This window comes from Zootermopsis nevadensis, unplaced genomic scaffold (assembly GCF_977971745.1).
Source record: "Zootermopsis nevadensis isolate Lab colony 2312 unplaced genomic scaffold, Znev_1.0 Znev_ptg000008l, whole genome shotgun sequence".
NCBI lineage: Eukaryota > Metazoa > Arthropoda > Insecta > Blattodea > Termopsidae > Zootermopsis > Zootermopsis nevadensis.
In genome coordinates this window covers 11,534,829-11,549,082 of record NW_028259140.1, presented here as the reverse complement: position 1 = coordinate 11,549,082, position 14,254 = coordinate 11,534,829, and the positions used below count along the sequence as shown (strand labels likewise).

The 14,254-nt window shown below is 41.8% G+C and overlaps 1 protein-coding gene across 4 annotated transcripts in view; it reads right to left on the bottom strand.

Annotated features, from left to right (window-relative positions):
* Positions 1–12,095, bottom strand: part of LOC110830189 (anoctamin-1-like) — a 114,480-nt gene extending 102,385 nt beyond the window's left edge. For all 4 annotated transcript variants that reach the window (XM_087345102.1, XM_087345110.1, XM_087345105.1 and 1 more), the window contains exon 1: positions 12,075–12,095. The gene's annotated coding sequence lies outside the window, so the exon portion shown is untranslated. The remainder of the gene's footprint in view (positions 1–12,074) is intronic.
* Between the last annotated feature and the right edge of the window lie 2,159 nt (positions 12,096–14,254).

Genomic DNA, 14,254 nt, shown 5'->3' with positions numbered 1-14,254 from the left:
CTCCACATTAATAAAGGAGTTCGCTACTGTTCGCGCAGATGCTGAGGACTTGGATGACTGCATATCCTGACAGCATTTTCGTTAGTTGTCTCAGTACCTTCCTACCTCCTTGAAACAGGCCACGGGAGCATTATCAAGCGACAAGAATACAAAACCTTTGACCAAGGGTATCAACCATTTCCATGCCTGTGGCCATACAAGACCATTTTTGACGACTCGTGGACCGTACAGTTATAAATAAAGATAATTTATTTAAATTCCATGACAGTCCACTAAAATGGCTACCTTTGCAAACAGCGTACACACCCAAAACTGTACAGGCAAAATACTTTATAGCAGTCTGGAAAGTGACAAATGTTATTATTCAGAAGATGTAAGTGAAATATAATAATTTCATTCGGAAGACCGATAAATTCATTTGTTCACGTTAACGTAATTCAAGTGACAACAAACGTCTGTCAAGAAGGCCAGACCACATGCAAATTTGGTGAACCTTTTCCAAGAATTAAAACTTCGATATCACCCGAGTCAACAGAGGGACCCCCCCCCCCAAAAAAAAAAAAAGAAGAAGGAGTAGTTGCCAAACCTTAACCTTTACTAAGCCGATGAACTTCGCCATAATCACTTTCCATTTCGTTAAGTAACGCCTTGAATTGTCAAGTGACCTGATGAAGTTAACTGTACTGACGCCATCAAGTGACAATTGCTGATAAATAAAGCAGTGACACTGTACAATTCATTCTGAAATCCTAATGCATGCACACACGCGTAAAGAAGTGACATCTTACCGAAGTATCAGTCACTGAAGGCGCGAATTAAGGAAATATGCCCTCAAGTTTACTTGGCTCCAAATTATGCCTCTGCAGACATAGTTAGCAATGTCTGAACGAAATTCGATCCCCTCGTTCGACCTCGCGTTGCTCGGACACACAAACACACAAGTTGTAAATTTAAGTCACGTGATATCCGTTGTTTTTAGCGTCTTTTGAAGTATGAGCTAGCCTTGATGAGTTGATAACGAAGTCGAACAGGCCAAATTTCACTTCAAAGGCTTGTCCTGAAGAATTAAAGCATTTCGCTTCTAATACTGTGTTAAATTTTCATTGCTTAAAATGGAGAAGCTACTTCGCACTTTCCAAATTTACGAGAGCGCTTTTGGTTGAAATATGGATGTTTAAGTTCAAAATTTCGTCTTAATTTAGAACAATTTCGACAACCTCACACTTTCCTCACATATCATGCATATGATATTACCTTTATTCTCAATTAAATAATCCTTTTCGAAATATTATTTTATCCAAAATTTTGATTCTTCCTTTTACTTTTGCCAGAAACTGGACGACTGAGCAGAAAACACAAACTTTTAATAAAATCTGCGTTAAACCTCAGAAATTTAGTGTTTTACAAGGACTTTGCTTGGACGGATTTTAATAACAACACGTCACTGCAAGAATTAACTGAGACGAAACGATGACGGACAGTACCAGTGCAACAACGGTCTAAGTCATATTGCCTCTGAAACGTTGTTAAACATCGACCAGACTACACGGCGCAACAACCCAGAAGACAGAAATCTTCAAAAAAAAAATACAATATACAAATGTCCAGTGCACTGGCACGAAACACACGAGCGGGCAGCGTGTTGATAAACCCCGTTCTAGGGGAATACAAAGGCCTCTGCAGTAGATACAGCGTCGTATACACTGTTTGATGAAGGGGAGCATATCGTATCTACAGACAATACCGTGTGTCTTGCTGTAGGTCAGGTGACTTGGCCTTCTAAAAGTTAAGCGATAGCACGGTGTTACGTTGTCAGACTAAAGTAGACAACATTCATGCCGACTATATTTGTTGATTCACCATTCAGTGTTAATCAGCTACTAAAAACACTAATGGTCGCTCAAAATACCAACTTACTTAACAGTGAACATTAGTCCACAGTTAAGAAACTGACGTAACTGGTCTACGCTGTTAGCATCTACTCCCATGACACAAAGCGTAATGGATCTTAAACCAGTAGTTTATCTAACACAACGATACGCTCTTAAAATCTATCAGTGCATATTATTTCGGCTAGGAAGGAGACGAGGGGAAAATGCTGAGATGCCATGCCCGCGCCTGGGAGATGCAGGAACACCTCAAGGCACAGCTTCACGTCACAGCTGCCCTCCCACTGACAAGAGTGACTGGGCATTATTTAGTGCTGAAGGCTGAACGTCCTCGTCAGGAACACATGGCCGTGGTCTAGACAGTAAGTCACTTTGCTGACAGCGACAACGGCTCAGTAGACCGACAGGCGCCCGCGACTTGAAAATGCTAGAAAGTGTCAGTACGGGCTGTGATAAAGGTGGATGACCAACACCCGGCCGTTCACAACCCCGGGGAAAGACCCTCTTTAAGATGGACCCCAGAGCCAGCTGCCCAGACTTCAAGCCCAAAGCCAGTGCCTGTCATGACTGAACTGCCCCACCCAGCAAAGCGTATCATTCTTACTGCTTCAGTAAGAAGTAATGGACCTAATACGTAATCTATTAATATTTTCGTATCAAACTGAAAGAAAGTCATTTTGATTTCTGATAATTTATACAATTAGTGTTGAAGCGAGCCCACCAGTAAGATCTTTAAGATCCATTTTTAATATAATTTTCCAACATACGTCAAAGTCACTCGAGTTACTTCTTGCTTTTACGTTTTACTATTAAAGTCGTAGGCCTGTGCAGTTTCCACGTGTACTACATGCCCCACCCATCTTAACTGAGTTTATTCACCTTAATATCTTGATGAAGGTGAGAAATGAAAAAAAACTCTTCACATTGTCTGTGTTCTGTTGCCACTTCCCCCCCCCCCTCTCTCTCTCTCATAATCAGATATTATCCTGGGTATTTTAAAACGCTCTCAAGCAATGTCTTAACCATAATGCGACACACAAAGTTTCAATATCCACACAAAACAACATTTAAAATTTCAATCCTCTGTATTTTAAGCTTCAGATTTTAAACAGGGGGACACAAAGTATTCCAAACTGACTGCCACCAAAACATTCTCAGAATCCAATCTGCTCTGTTTCGTCACAAATGTGTTTCTACCTTCGTCCTACACGATCAGCTGCAAACAAAACATCCACTGATGGATGTGCCTTGCAACTCTGTTGACGGACAGAATGACTACTGCCGGTAGTGGAATGCCTCCATTTTTATTTTTTTAACTGCTTGCTGGAATAGGAGAAGACCTGACATTCATATTTTACTTTTGTGCCTTAAGCCAGGAATGGCAGAACTGTAAAAAAAACACAAAGAAGACTTATTTTGTAATACTCCGGTGTCAATGTAAATAATTTACTTTGTATTGGGACGGAATTTATATTATCAAGAAATCTACGCAAAAAGGACATACCTACATATCTTACAGTCCTTTTCTTATTGTTAAATGCGTTGCATTTATTTAATGCATTAAGTGATTTTTAATTGCTTTGAATTCCAATTTTTCCTGTCTTCGTGCATTGAAGCCGTTTGTCATTCACACATGACCCTGAAAAAACAGGGCTTTGTTATCGACTCTAAAATGCTCGTTCCCCACAACTGTCTATTATTTTTCACGACTCCAAGGTGACCAAAGGAAACCACTAGAAGCTGCTTCTGTTACAAAACTAATGGAACATTATTTTCACAATAGTATGATAATAATCACATATGTAACATTTGAATGAAAGAAAGTGAATCACCAACATTTGTACACACTGTATATTTTGTAATGGGGTTTTTTACTTACATTCTCTACTTCAACAAAACCTATGATAGATGGCACTAGTTGTCTACGACAAGCTCTTTCAACAGATGGCTCCACTAGGACAAATCCTGCACTGGAAGATTCAGCATTAGCTACCTAGATCCATAGAATCGAGCTTGTGACCCACAGTTACACAAGTTCGGATCTACGGGTTCAGATCGCTAAGCAAGGTGGTGTGGTTGACCACGTCTGTGTATCTTGCTGTCCAAACGATGAACCTGTAGTCAACATCGTAATAAAAAGAAACCCGTTCTGTCCATCTATATACTTATGACTCAAATGATGGAGACTTCGCCCGTGTAGCAAAATACCATCGCCTGAATCCACAAAGTAAATGTTTGCAGAGATAACCAAATAAAATGCTGAAGATCGTAACATCTCAGACATTTTTCAGTTCATTAGGGGAGTAAGTAAATTTTATCTCCTTGTGCCGTGTTTGATTACGAAAAACACAGTGCGTGAATAGAAAGTTTTGCGTATTTGAGTGATCTTCATATTTTATGACTGGGATTCTTGGAAAGCATGAGACTGCACACAACAAAAAGTTCTCTCTAAAACTATTACTGTAGACCACTAATACAAAATTTAATCGAAATCATTTGGTTTTGGCGATGAATACGCTGACGGACAAAGAGAGATAGACACGTTTCTCATTTATTCCAATGTACTTTAGGCAAAGAACTCCTACAATTTCTTAGTTGCAAAAACCCATCCTGAGAACATCCATGCCTTCCCGTAGTAAAAAATAATACGTCAATAGAGGTCAGTATACTACATTCTGACTAACCGCACTGTATGTAGCCCTGTCCCATTTGATCGCAAAATTTTTATACTTACATAACTCCTCAGGCGTTACTCTTCAACGGAAATTTAAATTATCTTACAAAGAATTATTCGTACGTAATGAAAATAATAATAATAACAAAAGTATTCATTTAATATTTTATATTTTGCGCAAGAGAGCTGATGCAACAGCGAACCTTGGCAGTCAATCCATTTCACACACTGTTACATGAAAGACAGAACTTTCAAGAATAAAAGATGGAATCTGTAAAACAAGATTAATGACCTTAAAGGAAGGTAAGATCTCAGTCACGTGGGTTGAGACGTGGCATATTCTGGCAGGAGGTTACCAGCTTTTTGGAGGAACGCCGGCAGAACCTCAGACAGTGAGAACAAAATTATAAGAGGCTTGCACAGAGGCGGAAATTAATTTAACGTGAAAGATCCTTTCCCAGTCTTGAACGACACTTGTGGACAATGAAAATGATGAGGTGTTGGTTGATTCCAACAGGATTTTAAGCAGGCGGAAGAATTACTTTTGTAAGGTGTTGAATCAAAAACACACGAGGTTTATACCTGGAATTTTTATTTGTGCACATTTTAAAACTATTTATTTTTTTAATTCATTCAAATTAATGTTCTATTTAATAATCTATTTTGAAGTTTCTGATTTATTAAAATAAAATTTCGTAAAGCGTGTAAGGAATAAGAAAACAGCACAAGAAAACTAAACTAACAAAACTGAATTATAATAAACAGAAAAGTACAACTACAAGCAAGATTCAACTGCATAGATCATGAACTCATAACAAACACATGCAACGAACAACGACTGAGAAATATCCACGGTAATTAAATAAATATATTTAACTTCAAAACATTAAGAATTTTAAAACTCGCAGGTTCTTAATTTCCATTTATTCTTCTAAAAATATTTTGAGGACGTACTTTAATTTAGTGTCTCTCAACCTTTATGGTACTGTGGGCCCCTCCTGAAAAAGATCTCATAGTTTCTCGTTACACAGAATACAAACAACCTAAACACACGTAGAAGGTATACTTTCTTTCTTTCTTTCTTTCTTAGTTTTACTTTACTTCATTGTGAAAGTATGAAACGTGGCGAAGAGAGCGCGAAAGTCCATCAATACCACATAAAAATAAAACAATGTAATCTAATCAAGTTTCGGGTCACTAACTTGACCCCTGGGAGTTCCGCGGACGCACGGTTGACAAACAGAGAGTTTACAGATCCGTTAGAGATGGATGAGGAAACTTTATTATTCACTATCAGGACTTTTACATCGTCTTTGTTCAAAAGAAACCGAGACGTTTCGGAAACTGGCTCCGTTTCCGTCTTCAGGCGAGAGGAACCTACTCAGTGCTGTCCGTTAGACAGAGCTGACGAGTTTCAATCGTGCGCGTCAGTTTCCACGATTTTTAACGTTCAACTTCTATCAGTCTGCCAGATAAATGAAAAATGATCGACGCGCCGTATGGTGGCAGTGGAGTGTATTAAAACCCACTAGCAGCAGTACGTCGAAACGTTGATATTGGCAAGGTCTTTGACATGGCCAAGAACTGTTGTGTCTGGGCTCCGCACGTCCGCGCATGCCCAGTACAGTCCATGACCACTGCAACGCTACGCTGTGCGTTCTGCTAGGTGAAAGAATATCTTCGTGATGGTTGCGAAGGCACTAAATAACACAGTCTGGGAAACTCGCCCAAACATGTACAGAATTTGTGCAGGACCTGTATCTAATTCATGGCAATAAAGCATAATACAAGGCAGCTAACCCTCCCTCTCATGTTGAAACAAAGTCGTTAAATCACCTAACAACCAAACTGCAAATTGATTTTTTTTATTCTGGGTTTTGCGTCGTGTAGACTAGAATGAGGATGACAGCATTTCGAAGAAACATTCTGTCTCCATCCTCAGAGATGAATATAAAATTATAAATTATCAATTAATCAGTTAATGGTAATCAATCTATACAGCTGCCAACTGATGTGGCGCTAATTCATTTGTGGCCGTGTCAACAACGTAGGCAGTTAACAGGTTCAAACCCAGAGATTTGCACTAGACAAAGAGACAGTGGGTCGGTCAGGTATTCGCAGAGTAGAGCACCTGACACTCTACCGAAGCTCCATAATCTACCAGTGCCCGTTAGGTTATGGCGTGTGACAGGTCCAACCGGCAGACATTTTATTATAACCTCGGACCCAGCACTTGGCTGACCTCATAATAAATGACTCGTCATTTTACTGCACTATACGGAAATGTGCAAACGTAATGGGGCATGAAAAAACAGGGTGTATTGTCGGTGCCTGTTTCAACACAACAAACAACCAGAGGGCGTTGAAAGCTACCCTCGTCAATATTGACAGCGGTCACCTCGTATTGTGACGGCCGAAAGCACAAAACGACGACTCCGTAACGCGATATGGCAAGTCTGACTTACATGATCAGAAGAAATTCTACCAAGAAACAAGCCGTTACAGAGTTACCACAGTGACAGAACACTTGAAACGTTTACAAGAAGTACACTGTTCGATTCTCGCGCTTGGTTTGCACTGTCACAGGTTTCTGCAGGTCGTCACAAAAGTAGAAACAAAGAAGCCACGTTCAACGTCTCACGCTCGCTTTAAGCCTCGCGTCTTTCGGCCTGACATCCTGGCTTCAACGTCATGAACGGACGTGCCAAGAATTTTGCATCCAATGCCTGAAATGAACACCTCACTGTCAAGCGAGACTTCGGTTTCTCGCGGCTCAGAGTACGAAGATGGCTGTCTTCCGGGTTGTTGCGCTGTGTACTCTGGTGGAACTTCACCGACGTTTCAGAGGTACCTGCTGCCTCCATCATCGGGGCGATCGCCAAGTTCACCTTATTGTAAGGAAAATCTCCTGCTAACAATGGCTTCGAAACCGTTATATGACCATCGATAGTTCTTATATTCGAAGTGGCGTTTACACAAAAAATCGTTAAATTTAGTCCCGTTCAACCAGATCAGGTTGAACGTTTAGTGCAAACGCATCGAACAACTAAATACGGGTAAAACGTGTTCGAATCGTGGAGACTGGGGTTAAGTTTGGACCGTGTAAGCCTTAATGACGGACACTGACAGGAGCAGGGTGACCACTCCTCAGACCGGTGTAAATTACATAAAGTGCCTTCTGTCAGCTTGTGGTTCTCAACACCGGCCTCACATCCAGCTTAAGCTGTGAGCTCCAGCCGCCTGTAAATCAAAATGAGAATGCGTGTTCTGGACGCTGTTAAACGGGCCGTGACAAACATAACAAACGCCCCGGCCCTCCAGTCCACAGGCAATCACTTGATTGTCCCATTACTATGGCTACTATGGTGTTATGGTTACCATTAATATCAGACCTATTATTATTGCGTTAAATATTAAATCTGCTGGGAGATGCTACCGGTAAGCAAAACAATGTTAATTTTTATTACGCGGGAAATTTCCATCGGACTCAGTAGATAGCGCCAATAACGAAGAGTTTCAGCACAACTGTTTTTAGTATCAATGTTTAGACCAGTCTCAGTTTGAATTATGCTCTTGTATTGTGACCCATTCTTTTAGGTCTTCAGATACAATGCCATCATCTTTACTGAATGTCTTCTTATTGCCTCTCGCTGACAAAACTTGATTTCAGTACACTGTGCCGGGGGTACTAGCTCCCAGAAGGCGGAAGCCCTGGACAGCATCATAAAAGTCTCAGCTTCTGACGGTGGACCACCACCCGGCAGTAACTGAGATGGTTAATGTGGCGATGAGCGTATACCAATATGTCGCCGCAAGTGAACCGAAATGAAGCAGTACCTCAAGAGGTCCTTCAAGCCATCGGGAGAAGTCGAGGCTCTGGGCCCGAACAGATTCCTGAGACGTCTGTCAAAGCACGCGATAACGTTTCTAACGGTAGTTTCCAACGAGGTCTTCCACAGGCAGTATTTCCCACCAGCAAGGAAACACGCTCGCGTGGCATCCGGACTAAGCCGGAAAAGGACCTCACGCTGCCTTCTTCCTACAGATCCAACATCGGCCTACTTGACACATGCCCTTCGATTCTACTCACCAGGATTCTCCGGAAAGCGAGCGATCGCAGGCCGCTGCATGACGAGAATTTTGGGTTTCGATCCAGACACGGCACGACGCTGCAGGCGGCGCGCCTTGTTCAGAGTCTACAGAAACTGACAAACGTCCTTCCACTCAGCCACATGTCGTGGCATGCTGGCCGGGGAGGCGCATACCCCAACCCCGTCGCGTCGCACGAAAGCAGTGCGAGCGGATGATACGACTCTCGTAGTCCGTCGCTTCTCGTCGGTTATGTGGAAGCCTGCTTCGGTAGACTGGAGCTCTGGCTCAGGGCTTGGTGGATTGCTATCAAGGCCTCCAAGAGAACCGAGGTTCTCTACCGAAAACCCCAGATCAGTGCAAGTTTATCGGAGAACCGATACAGTGGATCGAAACAGCACGGTATCCCAGGGTGACCCTTGATACACAGCTAGCGTGGTCGGTACGTCAACCAGATGGTAAAGAACGCGGGTCAAAAATTGTGCGTGCCTGGTACCCTCCTTTACAGGAGATAAGATGGAAGCTCATCCGTTCTATGATGGATTACGCAGTTGGCATAGGTCGTGACTATCAGCGTTCACGCGACGTACGTGGCGTTGAAGTGAGCCAATCAAATTCACGAAATGATCTTTTGGTGTTCACAAAATATCGTCGCTACCCAAAAGCCAACATGCTTGAACAGAGACAGGTTTTGTTAGACACACTGAAGACATACGTTACGGGGAGGAAGGGGGAACTTTCTCGAAATGGGAGTTCGTCCGTAACGGAAAGTTTTTGTGCTTGTGGAACGAGTAAAATTCCGTAAAGTCACCTGTACTAAACGGAAACTGTGCAACGCAAACCGTAAAAAACAAAAACAAAAATAGTTACCTTGAAGGCTGTATTTCATGTTACTTGTTCGCAATAGTTTTGTTTTATTCTGTGTTTATACGAACACAAACATCTGTGTCACAAGTGGTAAAGAATAACACAATGTTTCTAATGTAGGAATATTTCGGTTGCATCGAAAAATTTCTGGGAAAAACACATTCACATCCATTGAGATTCAATTATTTATAAAACCCGGATATAAACAGCAGTGTGTCGAAATAACATAATGCTCAGTTATAAGTAAAATAAATTGATTTAGGCACACCTTAAAATTTCCGCAGTTAAATCTAAGACCTGCTAATTCTGAAAACCACCTTTTTTTTTTTTCAAAAATATACAATATTTCATTCCTATAACAGAATCACATGTTACTGCATATTCGAAGCAGATCGCTTTGTAAAAGTGATCGAAAATTCACAAATTAAAACATTTATTGAATGTTGCAATTCAATATAATAGGATTGGATTAATAAATACAACATCGCTGTGAGTATACGAGATCCCCTGCAGGTCGCGTCATGTACGTAACCTGCTCGCGCCAGTCCGTCAGTTGTCTTTCAGCAGTCGAAGTGCAAGGATGTCTTTTTCACAAGAGCAACGCGTGGCACTCGGCTTCTAATTCTTATTTAACTTGCCACAGTGAGTTTAAAGACACATTTCCCGATTCTCCTGTGCCAAAGAAGAAGAAGAAAATATCTCTTCTGGTGAACCGTTTCTGTGACAAAGGACAGCATGAAGCATCGTAGAACGCGGTGGGCATTTCCAGCACTTAATAACATTGTATTATAATTTTTCGATCATTCTGTATTTTAAGCGTGTACGGTTGGCCACCCTGTTACGTAGGATATTACACGAAATAAAAAAATAACTGCACTGCCAATTTATAAAAACGTGGTCACCTTCTTTATCGGATTCATAACAAACTTCCTGGACTTGAGAACAAGAAAGAAACTCAAAATGTCGTCCTTCCATGTCTAAAAACCGTACCCATGTCGATCCCTAACCTATTCACGATCCAAAAATCGTAATTTTAGAAAATATAAATGTTCTCTGTGTTCGGTACATGAAGAATACAAACCCCGTTAAAATGTATTTCAGCGAACATTCCAGATTAACAAGAACGAACCTCATAAAATTAGTGAGTGGCGCAAGAAATGGCCAAGTCGCACACCTAATTTATGACATGAAGACCAGAATTGTAGAGGAAGGTGAATACAAAATTCACTGATAAACAAACTAAAACCTTGAGATACGCTTGACCCTGGTTCACGCGACATGCGTAACGCAGACAACTGCCCCCCCCCCCGCCCGCCCCCACTTAAATCCATGACAGTGACGTCACGAAACGTGACGCCGGCAGGGCACGTAAACAACACGACTTAGTGCCCTTTGTTTCCGAAAACACTCTTATAAGAATGGCACGTGTAATGTAATATCAGACCTTCGCCCAGAGATATGAATAATGCATCAAAAACAAATTAATGGCTGCACCTGGAGACGTGACCGTGTAGCTCCAAAATACAGGAGACCATTACAGGCTAGCTACATTAATTGCAGTAATTACTTTGTTCCATTAATTTTATATCTGATTTGTCGTAAATAATCGATCGGTCAGCGTTCTTTTGCAAACTACAAAGACTTCAATTTCCACAGATGCTGTTTGTTATTTCAAAATCTGGGACTATTACTTCGAAAAGCGAACGTCATTATTTTCCTGTAGTTCAGTGTTCACAAACGCTGTGCGTGAATTTTTATAAGAAATTAAATATTAACACATTATAATTACCTAAAAGTCAATATCTTGCCTTTCGCAAATAAAATTCGCAACAGACACACATATTGGTTCAAAATAGGCAGTTTTATGCAGCATGTGTTGTTTTGTTTTCAAAAAAAAATGTTGCGGGACACTGCCTTAAAGGCCCACAAATGTCGACTGCTAATACATCTCGGGGTTAACTGAAAAGGGATGTTTTCTCGGCCCCAGAGACTGACCAACTGGAAAATTAGTTTACCCATTGCTCGTAGACTTACGAATGATTCAATAACCACTGCGGGTTCTTCCACCTCCCTCATACACTTTTAACCGTGGATCTTCTCCAAGCACAACCAAACACGCCATAATAATTGCTCCTTTTAGTCTAGAAAATAAATTTCCCGACGTTTCAATGTGTTTGTTGCCTACATTATAAGAGCCCACTGTCGTCCTAACGATGAAAGCAGCAAGGACCTCTGAAACGTCGGTTACCGTCCCTACCATCTTCAGCTGTTGGTTAGGCAAGCCTTCGTGTACCACCACGAATTTCTCTCCTAGCAGACGTAGGCCTAAATTCCCTGCAGAAAGTTAAATATGTATTGGGTCAAAGTAACAAGGGGCTCGGCAGGAACTGTGTCAAAGTGGCCAATAACTTCTCTGGCTGCTCCGCCAAAGATGTCGAAAGAAGTGTAAACGTACGACCTCGACCGTGTTCCAAGTACGACACAGAAGAGGTGCAAATTAAGAAGCAATGCATGAAGAAAGTGACGGCTGTTTCACTGGCGGACACCACACTTACCTTTCACTGCTCAAGGCGCTACACCGACATTCGGTTGAAAGGTTCCATTTCCTGCAACAAGAAGAAGGCTATTGTCATATTTATTATTAATATTATCAGACACATTGGTTAATTAAAATTTGGATGGATATAAGTCGGTCACAGACAACGTAATTTGAAATGGCTGTCTTCTGGGTTGTAGCGCCGTGTAGTCTGGTAGAAGTCTAACGACGTTTTAGTAGTGCGTACTGCCTCCACCACTGAAACGCTGGTAAACTCATACTAGAATACAGGGTGCAACAACCAAGAAGACAACCATTTTCATACTCGCTTCTGAGAGAATCTGAAATATTATCTAAATTTGTTTGCTTATATGGTACAAGAATATGTGCGTTCCAATAAAAAAAATGGTACTTATATTTATCTGAGGACGGCGTAAATTAGGCAAACATTTCCGTATTATGTTATAATATTCGGCAACACTGTGAGTATTTTATCGTAAAACAACACCTTGTTTCTGGCATACTATTATTTCTCTTACAAGCTACCATGACTTTCAGAATTGGACACTTGTTAATAGGATTCTTTTACTCAAAATCACTTGACTGAGAGAGAAAAACATAACACCCGTAATCCGTCCAGGATCTAGGGCCTACGACCCGTCAACGCTGTGCCAAACTGCTCCTTTGAAACGTTTTACAACTGCTGTCCAATTTCGACAGACTGAGAGAATGAGGGTTGCATCCCCAGAACACATACCACCCCCCTGTCACTGCAAACCACATGAAATATCCTCCCCCGCGGTGTCTGCTGCTTGTAAGAAAGTGTCGCAGGGTCGGACTGTGCCCTACCCTCTGCCCTTCCCTTATCTGAGGCAAATGCAACCAGACGCACACAGCGGAGCTTCAGTCAGGCAACAGGATCCAAAGCCACCGAACAGTCAGCCAGGAAACACGTTCGCATTTCTGTCTTCACCACCACCACCAGCAACGACCCTAGTGTTCGCCTACTTCCAGTCAAATGGGCCCCTGAACGTCTGGTAACTCATAACAAGTGATGGACTAACATTCAGAAAGGGTCATACCTCCAATTAAAACCAGTGAATGCCAATAACAGTTATCTTACAAACTTCTAACTGCGTTTCAGTATTTCCACAGTCTGGTGCGGATTGTGATTCTACATACGACAGTCGCCAGAGGTCGTCCACACACCTTCAAACTAACTTTACATAAAGATGGCTGTCTTATGGATCTGTTGAACAGTGCAGGTTGGTAGACGTTACAGACGTTTCAGAGGTGTTTGCTGCCTCCATCGTCAGTGGAGGCAGCATGGCTCTGAAACGTCGGTAAACGTCCATAAGATTACGGCGCTATAACCCAGAAGGCAGACGTCTTCATGGCCCCCGCCGTGAGAACGTCAAATCCTATTAATTTTACATTAACATAAGCCAAGGCCGTTTATGTTGAAAACATTTCATTACCTCGTTCGAAATGTTGTAAGGGCAAGACGTTACCGTATCATACGTAAGACTTTATTTACAAAACGAAAGAAGTAGTGTTCTTTTCAGAGATGTTCTTCCTTGAGACGGTAGGATTCGCTGCTCATGGATCCTATCGAATTCCTAAATTAAACCGTCATAGCTTTAGACGTTAATTCTCAACTGGAACAAGCTATAGGGCCTTACCCGCACAGCCTAGAATGTTTTATGTCATGTTCGCGAATGTTCTTGTACCACATCTGCGCCCCTTTGAGAAGAAGATGAAAGAAACACTTTTGTTTCACCTTCAACGATGATCTCACACCGTCGATGCAGATTACGTGGCCAGACGCGACAATGTCTGTAGTTGTAGAGATCCTAACACACTGGAACTTCTGATGGTAGGTCGAGTGGACAAGACCAAAACGGGACACAACAGTTACTCAATAAACAACAAGCTGACGAAAGGCAATGTAATCTGCTAAGATAGGTGCTGCAAATTTCTGCAGACTCTGGGAACTCGCGATGTCCGTAGACGACGACATGGCAGCTCAGTAAGACTCCGTCGCTCCCAGGGCAGTCCACGTGGATAAGATTTGCGGTGGCATTAGGAGAGGTTTCTCTCAGAGTCTTTCGTCAGTCAACATAATTCCAAAGACGCTCCATATTCAACTGTGTACCTTCTGCGAAATGGAAAATGGTCAAACTCAGGGGAGACAGTCTC